Here is a 20591-nt window from a genome sequence, read left to right on the forward strand (position 1 = left end):
TAATCAAAAATAGAAAAACACGAAAAGGGGTGCAACACGAGGACTTCCCAGGGGGTCACCCATCCTAGTACTGCTCTCGCCCAAGCACGCTTAACTTCGGAGTTCTGATGGGATCCGGTGCATTAGTGCTGGTATGATCGCACCCGACATTGAGTGGGATGTTTATTCTTATATCCCTCGAGTACGTGTGGAGCGGGCGGCGATGGACAACACGCGGCACTGCTCTCGCCCAATCATAACCATGAAGTTAAGCGTTCTGGCGCGATGGCAGAGCTAGGATGGGTGACCTCCCTGGGAAGACCTCGTGTCGCGACCGTTTACGTAAATTATGGATAAAACAGTCGAAATAATTGTTTTTAATGAGTTAACCGTCTCCGGAGTAATCTGCGTCATACCCTTCCGCACAGAACCGGCTCACGACAACAAAAATCGATAAATGTTCCCAGAAAATAGAAAAAAAATAAGAAGAAGGAAATAACGAATGTAAAGCTATTATTATGCCTAGGATACGATAAAATGGAACCGGAATCGAATTTCGAACTTCCTAAGCGGATTTCTCGAGGAAACGAAAGCTTAACAGAAGCGGTAAATCGCAAATTAGAGGGTCTTAGAGAAGGAATTCGGCTAAAATCTCGTCAGCTCATTGCGTAGTAATGAGTCTCGTCCGTTTGCCCGTTTACAATCAAATTAGCCTACAATTTTGTCCAAATCCGGCAGTGCCCGAGCTACTTTCATTTCACATGTCTTATCTGGTCCCGATCGAGATTCAGATGATTTGAGCCGAAAATCGTCTGTCAACAAGTAATCAAAAATAGAAAAACACGAAAAGGGGTGCAACACGAGGACTTCCCAGGGGGTCACCCATCCTAGTACTGCTCTTCGCCCAAGCACGCTTAACTTCGGAGTTCTGATGGGATCCGGTGCATTAGTGCTGGTATGATCGCACCCGACATTGAGTGGGATGTTTATTCTTATATCCCTCGAGTACGTGTGGAGCGGGCGGCGATGGACAACACGCGGCACTGCTCTCGCCCAATCATAACCATGAAGTTAAGCGTTCTGGCGCGATGGCAGAGCTAGGATGGGTGACCTCCCTGGGAAGACCTCGTGTCGCGACCGTTTACGTAAATTATGGATAAAACAGTCGAAATAATTGTTTTTAATGAGTTAACCGTCTCCGGAGTAATCTGCGTCATACCCTTCCGCACAGAACCGGCTCACGACAACAAAAATCGATAAATGTTCCCAGAAAATAGAAAAAAAATAAGAAGAAGGAAATAACGAATGTAAAGCTATTATTATGCCTCGGATACGATAAAATGGAACCGGAATCGAATTTCGAACTTCCTAAGCGGATTTCTCGAGGAAACGAAAGCTTAACAGAAGCGGTAAATCGCAAATTAGAGGGTCTTAGAGAAGGAATTCGGCTAAAATCTCGTCAGCTCATTGCGTAGTAATGAGTCTCGTCCGTTTGCCCGTTTACAATCAAATTAGCCTACAATTTTGTCCAAATCCGGCAGTGCCCGAGCTACTTTCATTTCACATGTCTTATCTGGTCCCGATCGAGATTCAGATGATTTGAGCCGAAACTCGTCTGTCAACAAGTAATCAAAATAGAAAAACACGAAAAGGGGTGCAACACGAGGACTTCCCAGGGGGTCACCCATCCTAGTACTGCTCTCGCCCAAGCACGCTTAACTTCGGAGTTCTGATGGGATCCGGTGCATTAGTGCTGGTATGATCGCACCCGACATTGAGTGGGATGTTTATTCTTATATCCCTCGAGTACGTGTGGAGCGGGCGGCGATGGACAACACGCGGCACTGCTCTCGCCCAATCATAACCATGAAGTTAAGCGTTCTGGCGCGATGGCAGAGCTAGGATGGGTGACCTCCCTGGGAAGACCTCGTGTCGCGACCGTTTACGTAAATTATGGATAAAACAGTCGAAATAATTGTTTTTAATGAGTTAACCGTCTCCGGAGTAATCTGCGTCATACCCTTCCGCACAGAACCGGCTCACGACAACAAAAATCGATAAATGTTCCCAGAAAATAGAAAAAAAAATAAGAAGAAGGAAATAACGAATGTAAAGCTATTATTATGCCTGGGATACGATAAAATGGAACCAGAATCGAATTTCGAACTTCCTAAGCGGATTTCTCGAGGAAACGAAAGCTTAACAGAAGCGGTAAATCGCAAATTAGAGGGTCTTAGAGAAGGAATTCGGCTAAAATCTCGTCAGCTCATTGCGTAGTAATGAGTCTCGTCCGTTTGCCCGTTTACAATCAAATTAGCCTACAATTTTGTCCAAATCCGGCAGTGCCCGAGCTACTTTCATTTCACATGTCTTATCTGGTCCCGATCGAGATTCAGATGATTTGAGCCGAAAATCGTCTGTCAACAAGTAATCAAAAATAGAAAAACACGAAAAGGGGTGCAACACGAGGACTTCCCAGGGGGTCACCCATCCTAGTACTGCTCTTCGCCCAAGCACGCTTAACTTCGGAGTTCTGATGGGATCCGGTGCATTAGTGCTGGTATGATCGCACCCGACATTGAGTGGGATGTTTATTCTTATATCCCTCGAGTACGTGTGGAGCGGGCGGCGATGGACAACACGCGGCACTGCTCTCGCCCAATCATAACCATGAAGTTAAGCGTTCTGGCGCGATGGCAGAGCTAGGATGGGTGACCTCCCTGGGAAGACCTCGTGTCGCGACCGTTTACGTAAATTATGGATAAAACAGTCGAAATAATTGTTTTTAATGAGTTAACCGTCTCCGGAGTAATCTGCGTCATACCCTTCCGCACAGAACCGGCTCACGACAACAAAAATCGATAAATGTTCCCAGAAAATAGAAAAAAAAATAAGAAGAAGGAAATAACGAATGTAAAGCTATTATTATGCCTGGATACGATAAAATGGAACCGGAATCGAATTTCGAACTTCCTAAGCGGATTTCTCGAGGAAACGAAAGCTGAACAGAAGCGGTAAATCGCAAATTAGAGGGTCTTAGAGAAGGAATTCGGCTAAAATCTCGTCAGCTCATTGCGTAGTAATGAGTCTCGTCCGTTTGCCCGTTTACAATCAAATTAGCCTACAATTTTGTCCAAATCCGGCAGTGCCCGAGCTACTTTCATTTCACATGTTTTATCTGGTCCCGATCGAGATTCAGATGATTTGAGCCGAAAATCGTGTGTCAACAAGTAATCAAAAATAGAAAAACACGAAAAGGGGTGCAACACGAGGACTTCCCAGGGGGTCACCCATCCTAGTACTGCACTTTCGCCCAAGCACGCTTAACTTCGGAGTTCTGATGGGATCCGGTGCATTAGTGCTGGTATGATCGCACCCGACATTGAGTGGGATGTTTATTCTTATATCCCTCGAGTACGTGTGGAGCGGGCGGCGATGGACAACACGCGGCACTGCTCTCGCCCAATCATAACCATGAAGTTAAGCGTTCTGGCGCGATGGCAGAGCTAGGATGGGTGACCTCCCTGGGAAGACCTCGTGTCGCGACCGTTTACGTAAATTATGGATAAAACAGTCGAAATAATTGTTTTTAATGAGTTAACCGTCTCCGGAGTAATCTGCGTCATACCCTTCCGCACAGAACCGGCTCACGACAACAAAAATCGATAAATGTTCCCAGAAAATAGAAAAAAAAATAAGAAGAAGGAAATAACGAATGTAAAGCTATTATTATGCCTGGGATACGATAAAATGGAACCGAATCGAATTTCGAACTTCCTAAGCGGATTTCTCGAGGAAACGAAAGCTTAACAGAAGCGGTAAATCGCAAATTAGAGGGTCTTAGAGAAGGAATTCGGCTAAAATCTCGTCAGCTCATTGCGTAGTAATGAGTCTCGTCCGTTTGCCCGTTTACAATCAAATTAGCCTACAATTTTGTCCAAATCCGGCAGTGCCCGAGCTACTTTCATTTCACATGTCTTATCTGGTCCGATCGAGATTCAGATGATTTGAGCCGAAAATCGTCTGTCAACAAGTAATCAAAAATAGAAAAACACGAAAAGGGGTGCAACACGAGGACTTCCCAGGGGGTCACCCATCCTAGTACTGCTCTCGCCCAAGCACGCTTAACTTCGGAGTTCTGATGGGATCCGGTGCATTAGTGCTGGTATGATCGCACCCGACATTGAGTGGGATGTTTATTCTTATATCCCTCGAGTACGTGTGGAGCGGGCGGCGATGGACAACACGCGGCACTGCTCTCGCCCAATCATAACCATGAAGTTAAGCGTTCTGGCGCGATGGCAGAGGTAGGATGGGTGACCTCCCTGGGAAGACCTCGTGTCGCGACCGTTTACGTAAATTATGGATAAAACAGTCGAAATAATTGTTTTTAATGAGTTAACCGTCTCCGGAGTAATCTGCGTCATACCCTTCCGCACAGAACCGGCTCACGACAACAAAAATCGATAAATGTTCCCAGAAAATAGAAAAAAAATAAGAAGAAGGAAATAACGAATGTAAAGCTATTATTATGCCTGGGATACGATAAAATGGAACCAGAATCGAATTTCGAACTTCCTAAGCGGATTTCTCGAGGAAACGAAAGCTTAACAGAAGCGGTAAATCGCAAATTAGAGGGTCTTAGAGAAGGAATTCGGCTAAAATCTCGTCAGCTCATTGCGTAGTAATGAGTCTCGTCCGTTTGCCCGTTTACAATCAAATTAGCCTACAATTTTGTCCAAATCCGGCAGTGCCCGAGCTACTTTCATTTCACATGTCTTATCTGGTCCCGATCGAGATTCAGATGATTTGAGCCGAAAATCGTCTGTCAACAAGTAATCAAAAATAGAAAAACACGAAAAGGGGTGCAACACGAGGACTTCCCAGGGGGTCACCCATCCTAGTACTGCTCTCGCCCAAGCACGCTTAACTTCGGAGTTCTGATGGGATCCGGTGCATTAGTGCTGGTATGATCGCACCCGACATTGAGTGGGATGTTTATTCTTATATCCCTCGAGTACGTGTGGAGCGGGCGGCGATGGACAACACGCGGCACTGCTCTCGCCCAATCATAACCATGAAGTTAAGCGTTCTGGCGCGATGGCAGAGCTAGGATGGGTGACCTCCCTGGGAAGACCTCGTGTCGCGACCGTTTACGTAAATTATGGATAAAACAGTCGAAATAATTGTTTTTAATGAGTTAACCGTCTCCGGAGTAATCTGCGTCATACCCTTCCGCACAGAACCGGCTCACGACAACAAAAATCGATAAATGTTCCCAGAAAATAGAAAAAAAATAAGAAGAAGGAAATAACGAATGTAAAGCTATTATTATGCCTCGGATACGATAAAATGGAACCGGAATCGAATTTCGAACTTCCTAAGCGGATTTCTCGAGGAAACGAAAGCTTAACAGAAGCGGTAAATCGCAAATTAGAGGGTCTTAGAGAAGGAATTCGGCTAAAATCTCGTCAGCTCATTGCGTAGTAATGAATCTCGTCCGTTTGCCCGTTTACAATCAAATTAGCCTACAATTTTGTCCAAATCCGGCAGTGCCCGAGCTACTTTCATTTCACATGTCTTATCTAGTCCCGATCGAGATTCAGATGATTTGAGCCGAAAATCGTCTGTCAACAAGTAATCAAAAATAGAAAAACACGAAAAGGGGTGCAACACGAGGACTTCCCAGGGGGTCACCCATCCTAGTACTGCTCTCGCCCAAGCACGCTTAATTTCGGAGTTCTGATGGGATCCGGTGCATTAGTGCTGGTATGATCGCACCCGACATTGAGTGGGATGTTTATTCTTATATCCCTCGAGTACGTGTGGAGCGGGCGGCGATGGACAACACGCGGCACTGCTCTCGCCCAATCATAACCATGAAGTTAAGCGTTTTGGCGCGATGGCAGAGCTAGGATGGGTGACCTCCCTGGGAAGACCTCGTGTCGCGACCGTTTACGTAAATTATGGATAAAACAGTCGAAATAATTGTTTTTAATGAGTTAACCGTCTCCGGAGTAATCTGCGTCATACCCTTCCGCACAGAACCGGCTCACGACAACAAAAATCGATAAATGTTCCCAGAAAATAGAAAAAAAATAAGAAGAAGGAAATAACGAATGTAAAGCTATTATTATGCCTCGGATACGATAAAATGGAACCGGAATCGAATTTCGAACTTCCTAAGCGGATTTCTCGAGGAAACGAAAGCTTAACAGAAGCGGTAAATCGCAAATTAGAGGGTCTTAGAGAAGGAATTCGGCTAAAATCTCGTCAGCTCATTGCGTAGTAATGAGTCTCGTCCGTTTGCCCGTTTACAATCAAATTAGCCTACAATTTTGTCCAAATCCGGCAGTGCCCGAGCTACTTTCATTTCACATGTCTTATCTGGTCCCGATCGAGATTCAGATGATTTGAGCCGAAAATCGTCTGTCAACAAGTAATCAAAAATAGAAAAACACGAAAAGGGGTGCAACACGAGGACTTCCCAGGGGGTCACCCATCCTAGTACTGCTCTCGCCCAAGCACGCTTAACTTCGGAGTTCTGATGGGATCCGGTGCATTAGTGCTGGTATGATCGCACCCGACATTGAGTGGGATGTTTATTCTTATATCCCTCGAGTACGTGTGGAGCGGGCGGCGATGGACAACACGCGGCACTGCTCTCGCCCAATCATAACCATGAAGTTAAGCGTTCTGGCGCGATGGCAGAGCTAGGATGGGTGACCTCCCTGGGAAGACCTCGTGTCGCGACCGTTTACGTAAATTATGGATAAAACAGTCGAAATAATTGTTTTTAATGAGTTAACCGTCTCCGGAGTAATCTGCGTCATACCCTTCCGCACAGAACCGGCTCACGACAACAAAAATCGATAAATGTTCCCAGAAAATAGAAAAAAAAATAAGAAGAAGGAAATAACGAATGTAAAGCTATTATTATGCCTGGGATACGATAAAATGGAACCGGAATCGAATTTCGAACTTCCTAAGCAGATTTCTCGAGGAAACGAAAGCTTAACAGAAGCGGTAAATCGCAAATTAGAGGGTCTTAGAGAAGGAATTCGGCTAAAATCTCGTCAGCTCATTGCGTAGTAATGAGTCTCGTCCGTTTGCTCGTTTACAATCAAATTAGCCTACAATTTTGTCCAAATCCGGCAGTGCCCGAGCTACTTTCATTTCACATGTCTTATCTGGTCCCGATCGAGATTCAGATGATTTGAGCCGAAAATCGTCTGTCAACAAGTAATCAAAAATAGAAAAACACGAAAAGGGGTGCAACACGAGGACTTCCCAGGGGGTCACCCATCCTAGTACTGCTCTCGCCCAAGCACGCTTAACTTCGGAGTTCTGATGGGATCCGGTGCATTAGTGCTGGTATGATCGCACCCGACATTGAGTGGGATGTTTATTCTTATATCCCTCGAGTACGTGTGGAGCGGGCGGCGATGGACAACACGCGGCACTGCTCTCGCCCAATCATAACCATGAAGTTAAGCGTTCTGGCGCGATGGCAGAGCTAGGATGGGTGACCTCCCTGGGAAGACCTCGTGTCGCGACCGTTTACGTAAATTATGGATAAAACAGTCGAAATAATTGTTTTTAATGAGTTAACCGTCTCCGGAGTAATCTGCGTCATACCCTTCCGCACAGAACCGGCTCACGACAACAAAAATCGATAAATGTTCGCAGAAAATAGAAAAAAAATAAGAAGAAGGAAATAACGAATGTAAAGCTATTATTATTCTTAGGATACGATAAAATGGAACCAGAATCGAATTTCGAACTTCCTAAGAGGATTTTTCGAGGAAACGAAAGCTTAACAGAAGCGGTAATCGCAAATTAGAGGGTCTTAGAGAAGGAATTCGGCTAAAATCTCGTCAGCTCATTGCGTAGTAATGAGTCTCGTCCGTTTGCCCGTTTACAATCAAATTAGCCTACAATTTTGTCCAAATCCGGCAGTGCCCGAGCTACTTTCATTTCACTTGTCTTGTCTGGTCCCGATCGAGATTCAGATGATTTGAGCCGAAAATCGTCTGTCAACAAGTAATCAAAATAGAAAAACACGAAAAGGGGTGCAACACGAGGACTTCCCAGGGGGTCACCCATCCTAGTACTGCGCTTTCGCCCAAGCACGCTTAACTTCGGAGTTCTGATGGGATCCGGTGCATTAGTGCTGGTATGATAGCACCCGACATTGAGTGAGATGTTTATTCTTATATCCCTCGAAGACGTGTTGAGCGGGCGGCGATGGACAACACGCGGCACTGCTCTCGCCCAATCATAACCATGAAGTTAAGCGTTCTGGCGCGATGGCAGAGTTAGGATGGGTGACCTCCCTGGGAAGACCTCGTGTCGCGACCGTTTACGTAAATTATGGATGAAACAGTCGAAATAATTGTTTTTAATGAGTTAACCGTCTCCGGAGTAATCTGCGTCATACCCTTCCGCACAGAACCGGCTCACGACAACAAAAATCGATAAATGTTCCCAGAAAATAGAAAAAAAATAAGAAGAAGGAAATAACGAATGTAAAGCTATTATTATGCCTGGGATACGATAAAATGGAACCGGAATCGAATTTCGAACTTCCTAGGCGGATTTCTCGAGGAAACGAAAGCTGAACAGAAGCGGTAAATCGCAAATTAGAGGGTCTTAGAGAAGGAATTTGGCTAAAATCTCGTCAGCTCATTGCGTAGAATGAGTCTCGTCCGTTTGCCCGTTTACAATCAAATTAGCCTACAATTTTGTCCAAATCCGGCAGTGCCCGAGCTACTTTCATTTCACATGTCTTATCTAGTCCCGATCGAGATTCAGATGATTTGAGCCGAAAATCGTCTGTCAACAAGTAATCAAAAATAGAAAAAACACGAAAAGGGGTGTAACACGAGGACTTCCCAGGGGGTCACCCATCATTGTACTGCTCTCGCCCAAGCACCTTAACTTCAGAGTTCTGATGGGATCCGGTGCATTAGTGCTAGTATGATCGCACCTGACATTGAGTGGGATGTTTATTCTTATATCCCTCGAGTACGTGTGGAGCGGGCGGCGATGGACAACACGCGGCACTACTCTCGCCTAATCATAACCATGAAGTTAAGCGTTCTGGCGCGATGGCAGAGCTAGGATGGGTGACCTCCCTGGGAAAACCTCGTGTCGCGACCGTTTACGTAAATTATGGAAAAAACAGTCGAAATATTGATTTTAATGAGTTAACCGTCTCCGGAGTAATCTGCGTCATACCCTTCCACACAGAACCGGCTAACGACAACTAAAATGAATAAATGTTCCCAGAAAATTGAAAAAAAAATAAGAAGATGGAAATAACGAATGTAAAGCTATTATTATGCTTGGAATACGATAAAATGGAACCGGAATCGAATTTCGAACTTTCTAAGCGGATTTCTCGAGGAAACGAAAGCTTAACAAAAGCGGTAAATCATAAATTAGAGGGTCTTAGAGAAGGAATTCGGATAAAATCTCGTCAGCTCATTGCGTAGTAATGAGTCTCGTCCGTTTGCCCGTTTACAATCAAATTAGCCTACAATTTTGTCCAAATCCGGCAGTGCCCGAGCTACTTTCATTTCACATGTCTTATCTGGTCCCGATCGAGATTCAGATGATTTGAGCTGAAAATCGTCTGTCAACAAGTAATCAAAATAGAAAAACACGAAAAGGGGTGCAACACGAGGACTTCCCAGGGGGTCACCCATCCTAGTACTGCGCTTTCGCCCAAGCACGCTTAACTTCGGAGTTCTGATGGGATCCGGTGCATTAGTGCTGGTATGATCGCACCCGACATTGAGTGGGATGTTTATTCTTATATCCCTCGAGTACGTGTGGAGCGGGCGGCGATGGACAACACGCGGCACTCCTCTCGCCCAATCATAACCATGAAGTTAAGCGTTCTAGCTCGATGGCAGAGCTAGGATGGGTGACCTCCCTGGGAAGACCTCGTGTCGCGACCGTTTATGTAAATTATGGATAAAACAGTCGAAATAATTGTTTTTAATGAGTTAACCGTCTCCGGAGTAATCTGCGTCATACCCTTCCGCACAGAACCGGCTCACGACAACAAAAATCGATAAATGTTCCCAGAAAATAGAAAAAAAAATAAGAAGAAGGAAATAACGAATGTAAAGCTGTTATTATGCCTGGAATACGATAAAATGGAACCGGAATCGAATTTCGAACTTCCTAAGCGGATTTCTCGAGGAAACGAAAGCTTAACAGAAGCGGTAAATCGCAAATTAGAGGGTCTTAGAGAAGGAATTCGGCTAAAATCTCGTCAGCTCATTGCGTAGTAATGAGTCTCGTCCGTTTGCCCGTTTACAATCAAATTAGCCTACAATTTTGTCCAAATCCGACAGTGCCCGAGCTACTTTCATTTCACATGTCTTATCTGGTCCCGATCGAGATTCAGATGATTTGAGCCGAAAATCGTCTGTCAACAAGTAATCAAAAATAGAAAAACACGAAAAAGGGTGCAACACGAGGACTTCCAAGAATGTAAAGCTATTATTATTCCTGGGATACGATAAAATGGATCCGGAATCGAATTTCGAACTTCCTAAACGGATTTCTCGAGGAAACAGAACATTAACAGAAGCGGTAAATAGCAAATTAGAGGGTCTTAGAGAAGAAAATTAGCTAAAATCTCGCGAGCACTTTGCGGAGTAATGAGTCTCGTCCGTTTGCCCGTTTACAATAAAATTAGCCTACAATTTTATCCAAATCAGGCAGTACCCGAGCTACGCTGATTTCACATGTATTATTTGGTCCCGATCGAGATTCAGATGATTTGAGCAGAAAATCGTCCGTCAACAAGTAATCAAAAATAGAAAAACACGAAAAAGGTGCAACACGAGGACTTCCCAAGGTGTCACCCATCCTAGTAGTGCTCTCGCCCAAGCACGCTTAACTTCGGAGTTCTGATGGGATCCGGTGCATTAGTGCTCGTAAGATCGCACCCGACATTGAGTGGGATGTTTATTCTTATATCCCTCGAGTACGTGTGGAGCGGGCGGCGATGGACAACACGCGGCACTGCTCTCGCCCAATCATAACTATGAAGTTAAGCGTTCTGGCGCGATGGCAGAGGTAGGATGGGTGACCTCCCTGGGAAGACCTCGTGTCGCGACCGTTTACGTAAATTATGGATAAAACAGTCGAAATAATTGTTTTTAATGAGTTAACCGTCTCCGGAGTAATCTGTGTCATACCCTTCCGCACAGAACCGGCTAACGACAACAAAAATCGATAAATGTTCCCACAAAATAGAAAAAATTAGAAGAATAAATAGCGAATGTAAAGCTATTATTATGCTTGAGATACGATAAAATGGAACCGGATCGAATTTAAAACTTCCTAAGCGGATTTCCAAGGAAACGGAAGCTTAACATAAGCGGTAAATCGCAAATTAGAGGTTCTTAGAGAAGGAATTCGGCTAAAATCTCGTCAGCTCATTGCGTAGTAAAGAGTCTCGGTCGTTTGCCCGTTTACTATCAAATTAGCCTACAATTTTGTCCAAATCCGGCAGTGCCCGAGCTACGTTGATTTCTCATGTCTTATCAGGTCACGATCCAGATTCAGATGATTTGAGCCGAAAATCGTCTGTCAACAAGTAATCAAAAGTAGAAAACACGAAAATGGGTGCAACACGAGAACTTCGCAGGGGGTCACCCATCCTAGTATTGCTCTCTCCCAAGCATGCTTAACTTCGGAGTTCTGATGGGATCCGGTGCATTAGTGCTGGTATGATCGCACGCGACATTGAGTGGGATGTTTATTCTTATATCCCTCGAGTACGTGTGTAGCGGGCGGCGATAGACAACAGGCGGCACTGCTCTCGCCCAATCAGAACCATGAAGTTAAGCGTTCTGTTTTTAATTAGTTATCCGTCTCGGGAGTAATCTGCGTCATACCCTTCCGCACAGAACCTGCTCACGACAACAAAAATCACTAAATGTTCCCAGAAAATAGAAAAAAAATAAGAAGAAGAAAATAGCGAATGTAAAGCTATTATTATGCCTGGGATACGATAAAATGGAACGTGAATCGAATTTCGAACTTCCTAAACATTTTTTCTCGAGGAAACGAAAGCTTAACAGAAGCGGAAAATCGCAAATTAGAGGGTTTTAGATAAGGAATTCGGCTAAAATCTCACCATATCATTGAGAAGTAACGAGTCTCGTTCGGTTGCCCGTTTACAATCAAATTAGCCTACAATTTTGTCCAAATCCGGCAGTGCCCGAGCTACGTTGATTTCAAATGTTTTATCTGGTCCCGATCGAGATTCAGATGATTGGAGCCGAAAGTCTTCTGTCAACAAGTAATCAAAAATAGAAAAACACGAAAAGGTGTGCAACACGAGGACATCCCAGGGTGTCACCCATCCTAGTACTGCTCTCGTCCAAGCACGCTTAACTTCAGAGTTCTGATGGGATCCGGTGCATTGGTGCTGGTATGATCGCACCCGACCTTGAGTTGGATGTATATTCTAATATCCCTCGTGTACGTGTGGAGCGGGCGGCGATGGACAACACGCGGCACTGCTCTCGCCCAATCATAATCATGACGTTAAGCGTTCTGGCGCGATGGCAGAGCAAGGATGGGTGACCTCCCTGGGAAGTCCTCGTGTCGCGACTATTTGCGTAAATTATGGCAAAAACAGTCGAAATAATTGTTTTTCATGAGTTAACCGTCTCCGGAGTAATCTGCGTCACACCCTTCCGCACAGAACCGGCTCACGACAACAAAAATCGCAAAATGTTCCCAGAAAATAGAAAAAAATAAGAAGAAGAAAATAGCGAATGTAAAGCTATTATTATGCCTGGGATACGATAAAATAGAACCGGAATCGAATTTCGAACTTGCTAAGCGGATTTCTCGAGGAAATGGAAGCTTAACAGAAACGGAAAATCGCAAATTAGAGGGTCTTAGAGAAGGAATTCGGCTAAAATCTCGTCAGCTCATTGCGGAATAATGAGTCTCGTTCGTTTGCCCTGTTACAATAAAATTAACCTACAATTTTGTCCAAATCCGGCAGTGCCCGAGCTACGTTGATTTCACATGTCTTATTTGTTTCCGATCGAGATTCAGATTATTTGAGCCGAAAATCGTCTGTCAACAAGTAATCAATAAAAAATAGAAAAACACAAAATGGGTGCAACACGAGGACTTCCCAGGGGGTCATCCATCCTAGTACTTCTCTCGCCCAAGCACGCTTAACTTCGGAGTTCTAATGGGATCCGGTGCATTAGTGCTGGTATTATCGCACCCGACATTGAGTGGGATGTTTATTCTTATATCCTCGAGTACGTGTGGAGCGGGCGACGATGGACAACACGCGGCACTGCTCACGCCCAATCATAACCATGAAGTTAAGCGTTCTAGCGCGATGGCAGAGCTAGGATGGGCGACCTCCCTGGGAAGACTTCGTGTCGCGACCGTTTACGTAAATTATGGATAAAATAGTTGAAATAATTGTTTTTAATTAGTTAACCTTCTCCGGAGTAATCTGCGTCATACCCTTCCGCACAAAACCGCCTCACGACAACAAAAATCGCAAAATATTCCCAGAAAATAGAAAAAAAAATAAGAAGAAGGTAATAGCGAATGTAAAGCTATTATTATGCCTGGGTTACGATTAAAATGAAATCGGATTCGAATTTCTAACTTCCCAAGCGGATTTCTCGAGGAAATGGAAGCTTAACAGAAGCGGTAAATCGTAAATTAGAGGGTCTTAGAGAAGGAATTTAGCTAAAATATCGCCAGCTCTTTGCGGAGTAATGATTCTCGTCCGTTTGCCTGTTTACAATCAAATTAGCCTATAATTTTGTCCAAATCCAGCAGTGCTCGAGCTACGTTGATTTCACATGTCTTATCTGGTCCCGATCGAGATTCAGATGATTTGAGCCGAAAATCGTCTGTCAACAAGTAATAAAAAATAGAAAAACACGAAAAGGGGTGCAACACGAGGACTTCCCAAGGGGTCACCCATCCTAGTATTGCTCTCGCCCAAGCACGCTTAACTTCGGAGTTCTGATTGGATTTGGTGCATTAGTGCTGGTATGATCGCACCCGACATTGAGTGAGATGTTTATTCTTATATCCCTCGAGTACGTGTGGAGCGGGCGGCGATGGACAACACGCGGCACTGCTCTCGCCCAATCATAACCATGAAGTTAAGCGTTCTGGCGCGATGGCAGAGCTAGGATGGGTGACCTCCCTGGGAAGACCTCGTGTCGCGGACCGTTTACGTAAATTATGGATAAAACAGTCGAAATAATTGTTTTTAATGAGTTAACCGTCTCCGGAGTAATCTGCGTCATACCCTTCCGCACAGAACCGGCTCACGACAACAAAAATCGCTAAATGTTCCCAGAAAATAAAAAAAATAAGAAGAAGGAAATAACGAATGTAAAGCTATTATTATGCCTGGGATACTGATAAAATGGAACCGGAATCGAATTTCGAACTTCCTAAGCGGATTTCTCGAGGAAAGAAAGCTTAACAGAAGCGGTAAATCGCAAATTAGAGGGTCTTAGAGAAGGAATTCGGCTAAAATCGGTCAGCTCATTGCGTAGAATGAGTCTCGTCCGTTTGCCCGTTTACAATCAAATTAGCCTAAAATTTTGTCCAAATCCGGCAGTGCCCGAGCTACTTTCATTTCACATGTCTTATCTGGTCTCGATCGAGATTCAGATGATTTGAGCCGAAAATCGTCTGTCAACAAGTAATCAAAAATAGAAAAACACGAAAAAGGGTGCAACACGAGGACTTCCCTGGGGGTCACCCACCCTAGTACTGCTCTCGCGCAAACACGCTTAACTTCGAAGTTCTGATGGGATCCGATGCATTAGTGCTGGCATGATCGCACCCGACATTGAGTGGGATGTTTATTCTATATCCCTCGAGTACGTGTGGAGGGGAGGCGATGGACAACACGCGGCACTGCCCTCGCCCAATCATAATCATGAAGTTAAGCGTTCTGGCGCGATGGCAGAGCTAGGATGGGTGACCTCCCTGGGAAGACCTCGTGTCGCGACCGGTTACGTAAATTATGGATAAAACGGTCGAAATAATTTTTTTTAATGAGTTAACCGTCTCCGGAGTATTCTGAGTCATACCCTTCCGCACAGAACCGGCTAACGACAGCAAAAATCGATAAATGTTCCCAGAAAATAGAAAAAAAAATAAGAAGGAAATAACGAATGTAAAGCTATTATTATGCCTCGGATACGATAAAATGGAACCGGAATCGAATTTCGAACTTCCTAAGCGGATTTCTCGAGGAAACGAAAGCTTAACAGAATCGGTAAATCGCAAATTAGAGGGTCTTAGAGAAGGAATTCGGCTAAAATCTCGTCAGCTCATTGCGTAGTAATGAGTCTCGTCCGTTTGCCCGTTTACAATCAAATTAGCCTACAATTTTGTCCAAATCCGGCAGTGCCCGAGCTACTTTCATTTCACATGTATTATCTGGTCCCGATCGAGATTCAGATGATTTGAGCCGAAAATCGTCTGTCTACAAGTAATCAAAAATAGAAAAACACGAAAAGGGGTGCAACACGAGGACTTCCCAGGGGGTCACCCATCCTAGTACTGCTCTCGCCCAAGCACGCTTAACTTCGGAGTTCTGATGGGATCCGGTTGCATTAGTGCTGGTATGATCGCACCCGACATTGAGTGGGATGTTTATTCTTATATCCCTCGAGTACGTGTGGATGCGGGCGGCGATGGACAACACGCGGCACTGCTCTCGCCCAATCATAACCATGAAGTTAAGCGTTCTGGCGCGATGGCAGAGCTAGGATGGGTGACCTCCCTGGGAAGACCTCGTGTCGCGACCGTTTACGTAAATTATGGATTAAACAGTCGAAATAATTGTTTTTAATGAGTTAACCGTCTCCGGAGTAATCTGCGTCATACCCTTCCGCACAGAACCGGCTCACGACAACAAAAATCGATAAATGTTCCCAGAAAATAGAAAAAAAATAAGAAGAAGGAAATAACGAATGTAAAGCTATTATTATGCCTGGGATACGATTAAAATGGAACCGGAATCGAATTTCGAACTTCCTAAGCGGATTTCTCGAGGAACGAAAGCTTAACAGAAGCGGTAAATCGCAAATTAGAGGGTCTTAGAGAAGGAATTCGGCTAAAATCTCGTCAGCTCATTGCGTAGTAATGAGTCTCGTCCGTTTGCCCGTTTACAATCAAATTAGCCTACAATTTTGTCCAAATCCGGCAGTGCCCGAGCTACTTTCATTTCACATGTCTTATCTGGTCCCGATCGAGATTCAGATGATTTGAGCCGAAAATCGTCTGTCAACAAGTAATCAAAAATAGAAAAACACGAAAAGGGGTGCAACACGAGGACTTCCCAGGGGGTCACCCATCCTAGTACTGCTCTCGCCCAAGCACGCTTAACTTCGGAGTTCTGATGGGATCCGGTGCATTAGTGCTGGTATGATCGCACCCGACATTGAGTGGGATGTTTATTCTTATATCCCTCGAGTACGTGTGGAGCGGGCGGCGATGGACAACACGCGGCACTGCTCTCGCCCAATCATAACCATGAAGTTAAGCGTTCTGGCGCGATGGCAGAGCTAGGATGGGTGACCTCCCTGGGAAGACCTCGTGTCGCGACCGTTTACGTAAATTATGGATAAAACAGTCGAAATAATTGTTTTTAATGAGTTAACCGTCTCCGGAGTAATCTGCGTCATACCCTTCCGCACAGAACCGGCTCACGACAACAAAAATCGATAAATGTTCCCAGAAAATAGAAAAAAAATAAGAAGAAGGAAATAACGAATGTAAAGCTATTATTATGCCTGGGATACGATTAAAATGGAACCGGAATCGAATTTCGAACTTCCTAAGCGGATTTCTCGAGGAAACGAAAGCTTAACAGAAGCGGTAAATCGCAAATTAGAGGGTCTTAGAGAAGGAATTCGGCTAAAATCTCGTCAGCTCATTGCGTAGTAATGAGTCTCGTCCGTTTGCCCGTTTACAATCAAATTAGCCTACAATTTTGTCCAAATCCGGCAGTGCCCGAGCTACTTTCATTTCACATGTCTTATCTGGTCCCTGATCGAGATTCAGATGATTTGAGCCGAAAATCGTCTAGTCAACAAGTAATCAAAATAGAAAAACACGAAAAGGGGTGCAACACGAGGACTTCCCAAGGGGGTCACCCATCCTAGTACTGCTCTCGCCCAAGCACGCTTAACTTCGGAAGTTCTGATGGGATCGGTGCATTAGTGCTGGTATGATCGCACCCGACATTGAGTGGGATGTTTATTCTTATATCCCTCGAGTACGTGCGGAGCGGGCGGCGATGGACAACACGCGGCATGCTCTCGCCCAATCATAACCATGAAGTTAAGCGTTCTGGCGCGATGGCAGAGCTTAGGATGGGTGACCTCCCTGGTAAGACCTCGTGTCGCGACCGTTTACGTAAATTATGGATAAAACAGTCGAAATAATTGTTTTTAATGAGTTAACCGTCTCCGGAGTAATCTGCGTCATACCCTTCCGCACAGAACCGGCTCACGACAACAAAATCGATAAATGTTCCAGAAAATAGAAAAAAAATAAGAAGAAGGAAATAACGAATGTAAAGCTATTATTATGCCTGGGATACGATAAAATGGAACCGGAATCGAATTTCGAACTTCCTAAGCGGATTTCTCGAGGAAACGAAAGCTTAACAGAAGCGGTAAATCGCAAATTAGAGGGTCTTAGAGAAGGAATTCGGCTAAAATCTCGTCAGCTCATTGCGTAGTAATGAGTCTCGTCCGTTTGCCCGTTTACAATCAAATTAGGCCTACAATTTTGTCCAAATCCGGCAGTGCCCGAGCTACTTTCATTTCACATGTCTTATCTGGTCCGATCGAGATTCAGATGATTTGAGCCGAAAATCGTCTGTCAACAAGTAATCAAAATAGAAAAACACGAAAAGGGGTGCAAAACGAGGACTTCCCAGGGGGTCAACCATCCAAGTACTGCTCTCTCCCAAGCACGCTTAACTTCGGAGTTCTGATGGGATCCGGTGCATTAGTGCTGGTATGATCGCACCCGACATTGAGTGGGATGTTTATTCTTATATCCCTCGAGTACGTGTGGAGCGGGCGGCGATGGACAACACGCGGCACTGCTCTCGCCCAATCATAACCATGAAGTTAAGCGTTCTGGCGCGATGGCAGATGCTAGGATGGGTGACCTCCCTGGGAAGACCTCGTGTCGCGACCGTTTACGTAAATTATGGATAAAACAGTCGAAATAATTGTTTTTAATGAGTTAACCGTCTCCGGAGTAATCTGCGTCATACCCTTCCGCACAGAACCGGCTCACGGACAACAAAAATCGAAAATGTTCCCAGAAAATAGAAAAAAAATAAGAAGAATGGAAATAACGAATGTAAAGCTACTTATTATGCCTGGGATACGATAAAATGGAACCGGAATCGAATTTCGAACTTCCTAAGCGGATTTCTCGAGGAAACGAAAGCTTTAACAGAAGCGGTAAATCGCAAATTAGAGGGTTCTTAGAGAAGGAATTCGGCTAAAATCTCGTCAGCTCATTGCGTAGTAATGAGTCTCGTCCGTTTGCCCGTTTACAATCAAATTAGCCTACAATTTTGTCCAAATCAGGCAGTGCCGAGCTACTTTCATTTCACATGTCTTATCTGGTCCCGATCGAGATTCAGATGATTTGAGCGAAATCGTCTGTCAACAAGTAATCAAAAATAGAAAAACACGGAAAAGGGGTTGCAACACGGAGGACTTCCCAGGGGGTCACCCATCCTAGTACTGCTCTCGCCCAAGCACGATCTTAACTTCGGAGTTCTGATGGGATCCGGTGCATTAGTGCTGGTATGATCGCACCCGACATTGAGTGGGATGTTATTTCTTATATCCCTCGAGTACGTGTGGATCGGGGCGGGCGTGGAACAACACGCGGCACTGCTCTCGCCCAATCATACATGAAGTTAAGCGTTTCTGGCGCGATGGCAGAGCTAGGATGGGTGACCTTCCCTGGGAAGACCTCGTGTCGCGACCGGTTACGTAAATTATGGATAAAACAGTCGAAATAATTGTTTTAATGAGTTAACCGTCTCCGGAGTAATCTGCGTCATACCCTTCCGCACAGAACCGGCTCACGACAACAAAAATCGAATAACTGTTCCAGAAAATAGAAAAAAAATAAGAAGAAGGAAATAACGAATGTAAGCTATATTATGCCTGGGATACGATAAAATGGAACCGGAATCGAATTTCGAACTTCCTAAGCGGATTTATCGAGGAAACGAAAGCTTAACAGAAGCGGTAAATCGCAAATTAGAGGGTCTTAGAGAAGGAATTCGGCTAAAATCTCGTCAGTCATTGCGTAATAATGAGTCTCGTCCGTTTGCCCGTTTACAATCAAATTAGGCCTACAATTTTGTCCAAATCCGGCAGTGCCGAGCTACTTTCATTTCACATGTCTTATCTGGTCCCGATCGAGATTCAGATGATTTGAGCGAAAACGTCTGTCAACAAGTAATCAAAAATAGAAAAACACGAAAAGGGGTGCAACACGAGGACTTCCCAGGGGTCACCCATCCTAGTACGCCCCAAGCACGCTTAACTTCGGAGTTCTGATGGGATCCGGTGCATTAGTGCTGGTATGATCGCACCCGACATTGAGTGGGATGTTTATTCTTATATCCCTCGAGTACGTGTGGAGCGGGCGGCGATGGACAACACGCGGCTGCTCTCGCCCAATCATAACCATGAAGTTAAGCGTTCTGGCGCGATGGCAGAGCTAGGATGGGTGACCTCCCTGGGAAGACCTCGTGTCGCGACCGTTTACGTAAATTATGGATAAAACAGTCGAAATAATTGTTTTAATGAGTTAACCGTCCGGAGTAATCTGCGTCATACCCTTCCGCACAGAACCGGCTCACGACAACAAAAATCGATTAAATGTTCCCAGAAAATAGAAAAAAAAAATAAGAAGAAGGAAATAACGAATGTAAAGCTATATTATGCCTGGGATACTTAAAAATGGAACCGGAATCGAATTTCGAACTTCCTAAGCGGATTTCTCGAGGAAACGAAAGCTTAACAGAAGGTAATCGCAAATTAGAGGGTCTTAGAGAAGGAATTCGGCTAAAATCTCGTCAGCTCATTGGTAGTAATGAGTCTCGTCCGTTTGCCCGTTTACAATCAAATTAGCCTACAATTTTGTCCAAATCCGGCAGTGCCCGAGCTACTTTCATTTCACATGTCTTATCTGGTCCCGATCGAGATTCAGATGATTTGAGCCGAAAATCGTCTGTCAACAAGTAATCAAAAATAGAAAAACACGAAAAAGGGTGCAACACGAGGACTTCCAGGGGTCACCCATCTAGTACTGCTCTGCCAAGCACGCTAACTTCGGAGTTATGATGGGATCCGGTGCATTAGTGCTGGTATGATCGCACCGACATTGAGTGGGATGTTTATTCTTATATCCCTCGAGTACGTGTGGAGCGGGCGGCGATGGACAACACGCGGCACTGCTCTCGCCCAATCATAACATGAAGTTAAGCGTTTTGGCGCGATGGCAGAGCTAGGATGGGT

At 44.8% G+C, this 20591-nt stretch overlaps 24 non-coding genes and 1 pseudogene across 24 annotated transcripts; all 25 read right to left on the reverse strand.

Annotated features, from left to right (window-relative positions):
* Positions 1–26: 26 nt before the first annotated feature.
* Positions 27–145, reverse strand: LOC142513324 (5S ribosomal RNA). The gene has a single exon (XR_012809276.1). It is a non-coding gene; the product is annotated as a 5S ribosomal RNA (ribosomal RNA).
* Positions 146–828: 683 nt separating this feature from the next.
* LOC142513178 (5S ribosomal RNA) lies at positions 829–948 on the reverse strand. The gene has a single exon (XR_012809139.1). It is a non-coding gene; the product is annotated as a 5S ribosomal RNA (ribosomal RNA).
* Positions 949–1630: 682 nt separating this feature from the next.
* LOC142513335 (5S ribosomal RNA) lies at positions 1631–1749 on the reverse strand. The gene has a single exon (XR_012809287.1). It is a non-coding gene; the product is annotated as a 5S ribosomal RNA (ribosomal RNA).
* Positions 1750–2433: 684 nt separating this feature from the next.
* LOC142513179 (5S ribosomal RNA) lies at positions 2434–2553 on the reverse strand. The gene has a single exon (XR_012809140.1). It is a non-coding gene; the product is annotated as a 5S ribosomal RNA (ribosomal RNA).
* Positions 2554–3236: 683 nt separating this feature from the next.
* Positions 3237–3357, reverse strand: LOC142513855 (5S ribosomal RNA). The gene has a single exon (XR_012809780.1). It is a non-coding gene; the product is annotated as a 5S ribosomal RNA (ribosomal RNA).
* Positions 3358–4039: 682 nt separating this feature from the next.
* LOC142513346 (5S ribosomal RNA) lies at positions 4040–4158 on the reverse strand. Its single transcript, XR_012809298.1, has one exon. It is a non-coding gene; the product is annotated as a 5S ribosomal RNA (ribosomal RNA).
* A 683-nt stretch (positions 4159–4841) lies between these two features.
* On the reverse strand, positions 4842–4960 carry LOC142513358 (5S ribosomal RNA). Its single transcript, XR_012809309.1, has one exon. It is a non-coding gene; the product is annotated as a 5S ribosomal RNA (ribosomal RNA).
* A 683-nt stretch (positions 4961–5643) lies between these two features.
* Positions 5644–5762, reverse strand: LOC142509761 (5S ribosomal RNA). The gene has a single exon (XR_012807917.1). It is a non-coding gene; the product is annotated as a 5S ribosomal RNA (ribosomal RNA).
* Positions 5763–6445: 683 nt separating this feature from the next.
* Positions 6446–6564, reverse strand: LOC142513370 (5S ribosomal RNA). The gene has a single exon (XR_012809320.1). It is a non-coding gene; the product is annotated as a 5S ribosomal RNA (ribosomal RNA).
* Positions 6565–7248: 684 nt separating this feature from the next.
* On the reverse strand, positions 7249–7367 carry LOC142513381 (5S ribosomal RNA). The gene has a single exon (XR_012809331.1). It is a non-coding gene; the product is annotated as a 5S ribosomal RNA (ribosomal RNA).
* Positions 7368–8048: 681 nt separating this feature from the next.
* On the reverse strand, positions 8049–8169 carry LOC142515830 (5S ribosomal RNA). Its single transcript, XR_012811654.1, has one exon. It is a non-coding gene; the product is annotated as a 5S ribosomal RNA (ribosomal RNA).
* A 683-nt stretch (positions 8170–8852) lies between these two features.
* Positions 8853–8970, reverse strand: LOC142509332 (5S ribosomal RNA). Its single transcript, XR_012807511.1, has one exon. It is a non-coding gene; the product is annotated as a 5S ribosomal RNA (ribosomal RNA).
* Positions 8971–9652: 682 nt separating this feature from the next.
* Positions 9653–9773, reverse strand: LOC142514465 (5S ribosomal RNA). Its single transcript, XR_012810356.1, has one exon. It is a non-coding gene; the product is annotated as a 5S ribosomal RNA (ribosomal RNA).
* Positions 9774–10829: 1056 nt separating this feature from the next.
* LOC142508610 (5S ribosomal RNA) lies at positions 10830–10948 on the reverse strand. The gene has a single exon (XR_012806817.1). It is a non-coding gene; the product is annotated as a 5S ribosomal RNA (ribosomal RNA).
* Positions 10949–11625: 677 nt separating this feature from the next.
* LOC142507696 (5S ribosomal RNA) lies at positions 11626–11744 on the reverse strand. The gene has a single exon (XR_012805946.1). It is a non-coding gene; the product is annotated as a 5S ribosomal RNA (ribosomal RNA).
* A 590-nt stretch (positions 11745–12334) lies between these two features.
* LOC142508370 (5S ribosomal RNA) lies at positions 12335–12453 on the reverse strand. The gene has a single exon (XR_012806585.1). It is a non-coding gene; the product is annotated as a 5S ribosomal RNA (ribosomal RNA).
* Positions 12454–13138: 685 nt separating this feature from the next.
* On the reverse strand, positions 13139–13257 carry LOC142513258 (5S ribosomal RNA). The gene has a single exon (XR_012809215.1). It is a non-coding gene; the product is annotated as a 5S ribosomal RNA (ribosomal RNA).
* A 684-nt stretch (positions 13258–13941) lies between these two features.
* LOC142506533 (5S ribosomal RNA) lies at positions 13942–14060 on the reverse strand. The gene has a single exon (XR_012804822.1). It is a non-coding gene; the product is annotated as a 5S ribosomal RNA (ribosomal RNA).
* Positions 14061–14740: 680 nt separating this feature from the next.
* On the reverse strand, positions 14741–14859 carry LOC142508332 (5S ribosomal RNA). The gene has a single exon (XR_012806551.1). It is a non-coding gene; the product is annotated as a 5S ribosomal RNA (ribosomal RNA).
* Positions 14860–15538: 679 nt separating this feature from the next.
* Positions 15539–15658, reverse strand: LOC142510895 (5S ribosomal RNA). The gene has a single exon (XR_012808690.1). It is a non-coding gene; the product is annotated as a 5S ribosomal RNA (ribosomal RNA).
* A 684-nt stretch (positions 15659–16342) lies between these two features.
* Positions 16343–16461, reverse strand: LOC142513393 (5S ribosomal RNA). Its single transcript, XR_012809342.1, has one exon. It is a non-coding gene; the product is annotated as a 5S ribosomal RNA (ribosomal RNA).
* A 685-nt stretch (positions 16462–17146) lies between these two features.
* Positions 17147–17266, reverse strand: LOC142508103 (5S ribosomal RNA). The gene has a single exon (XR_012806333.1). It is a non-coding gene; the product is annotated as a 5S ribosomal RNA (ribosomal RNA).
* Positions 17267–17946: 680 nt separating this feature from the next.
* On the reverse strand, positions 17947–18065 carry LOC142515200 (5S ribosomal RNA). The gene has a single exon (XR_012811056.1). It is a non-coding gene; the product is annotated as a 5S ribosomal RNA (ribosomal RNA).
* Positions 18066–18752: 687 nt separating this feature from the next.
* LOC142516304 (5S ribosomal RNA) lies at positions 18753–18874 on the reverse strand. The gene has a single exon (XR_012812106.1). It is a non-coding gene; the product is annotated as a 5S ribosomal RNA (ribosomal RNA).
* Positions 18875–19553: 679 nt separating this feature from the next.
* LOC142510147 (5S ribosomal RNA) lies at positions 19554–19665 on the reverse strand (annotated as a pseudogene).
* Between the last annotated feature and the right edge of the window lie 926 nt (positions 19666–20591).

This window comes from Primulina tabacum, chromosome 10, assembly GCF_025594145.1.
Source record: "Primulina tabacum isolate GXHZ01 chromosome 10, ASM2559414v2, whole genome shotgun sequence".
Taxonomy (NCBI): domain Eukaryota; kingdom Viridiplantae; phylum Streptophyta; class Magnoliopsida; order Lamiales; family Gesneriaceae; genus Primulina; species Primulina tabacum.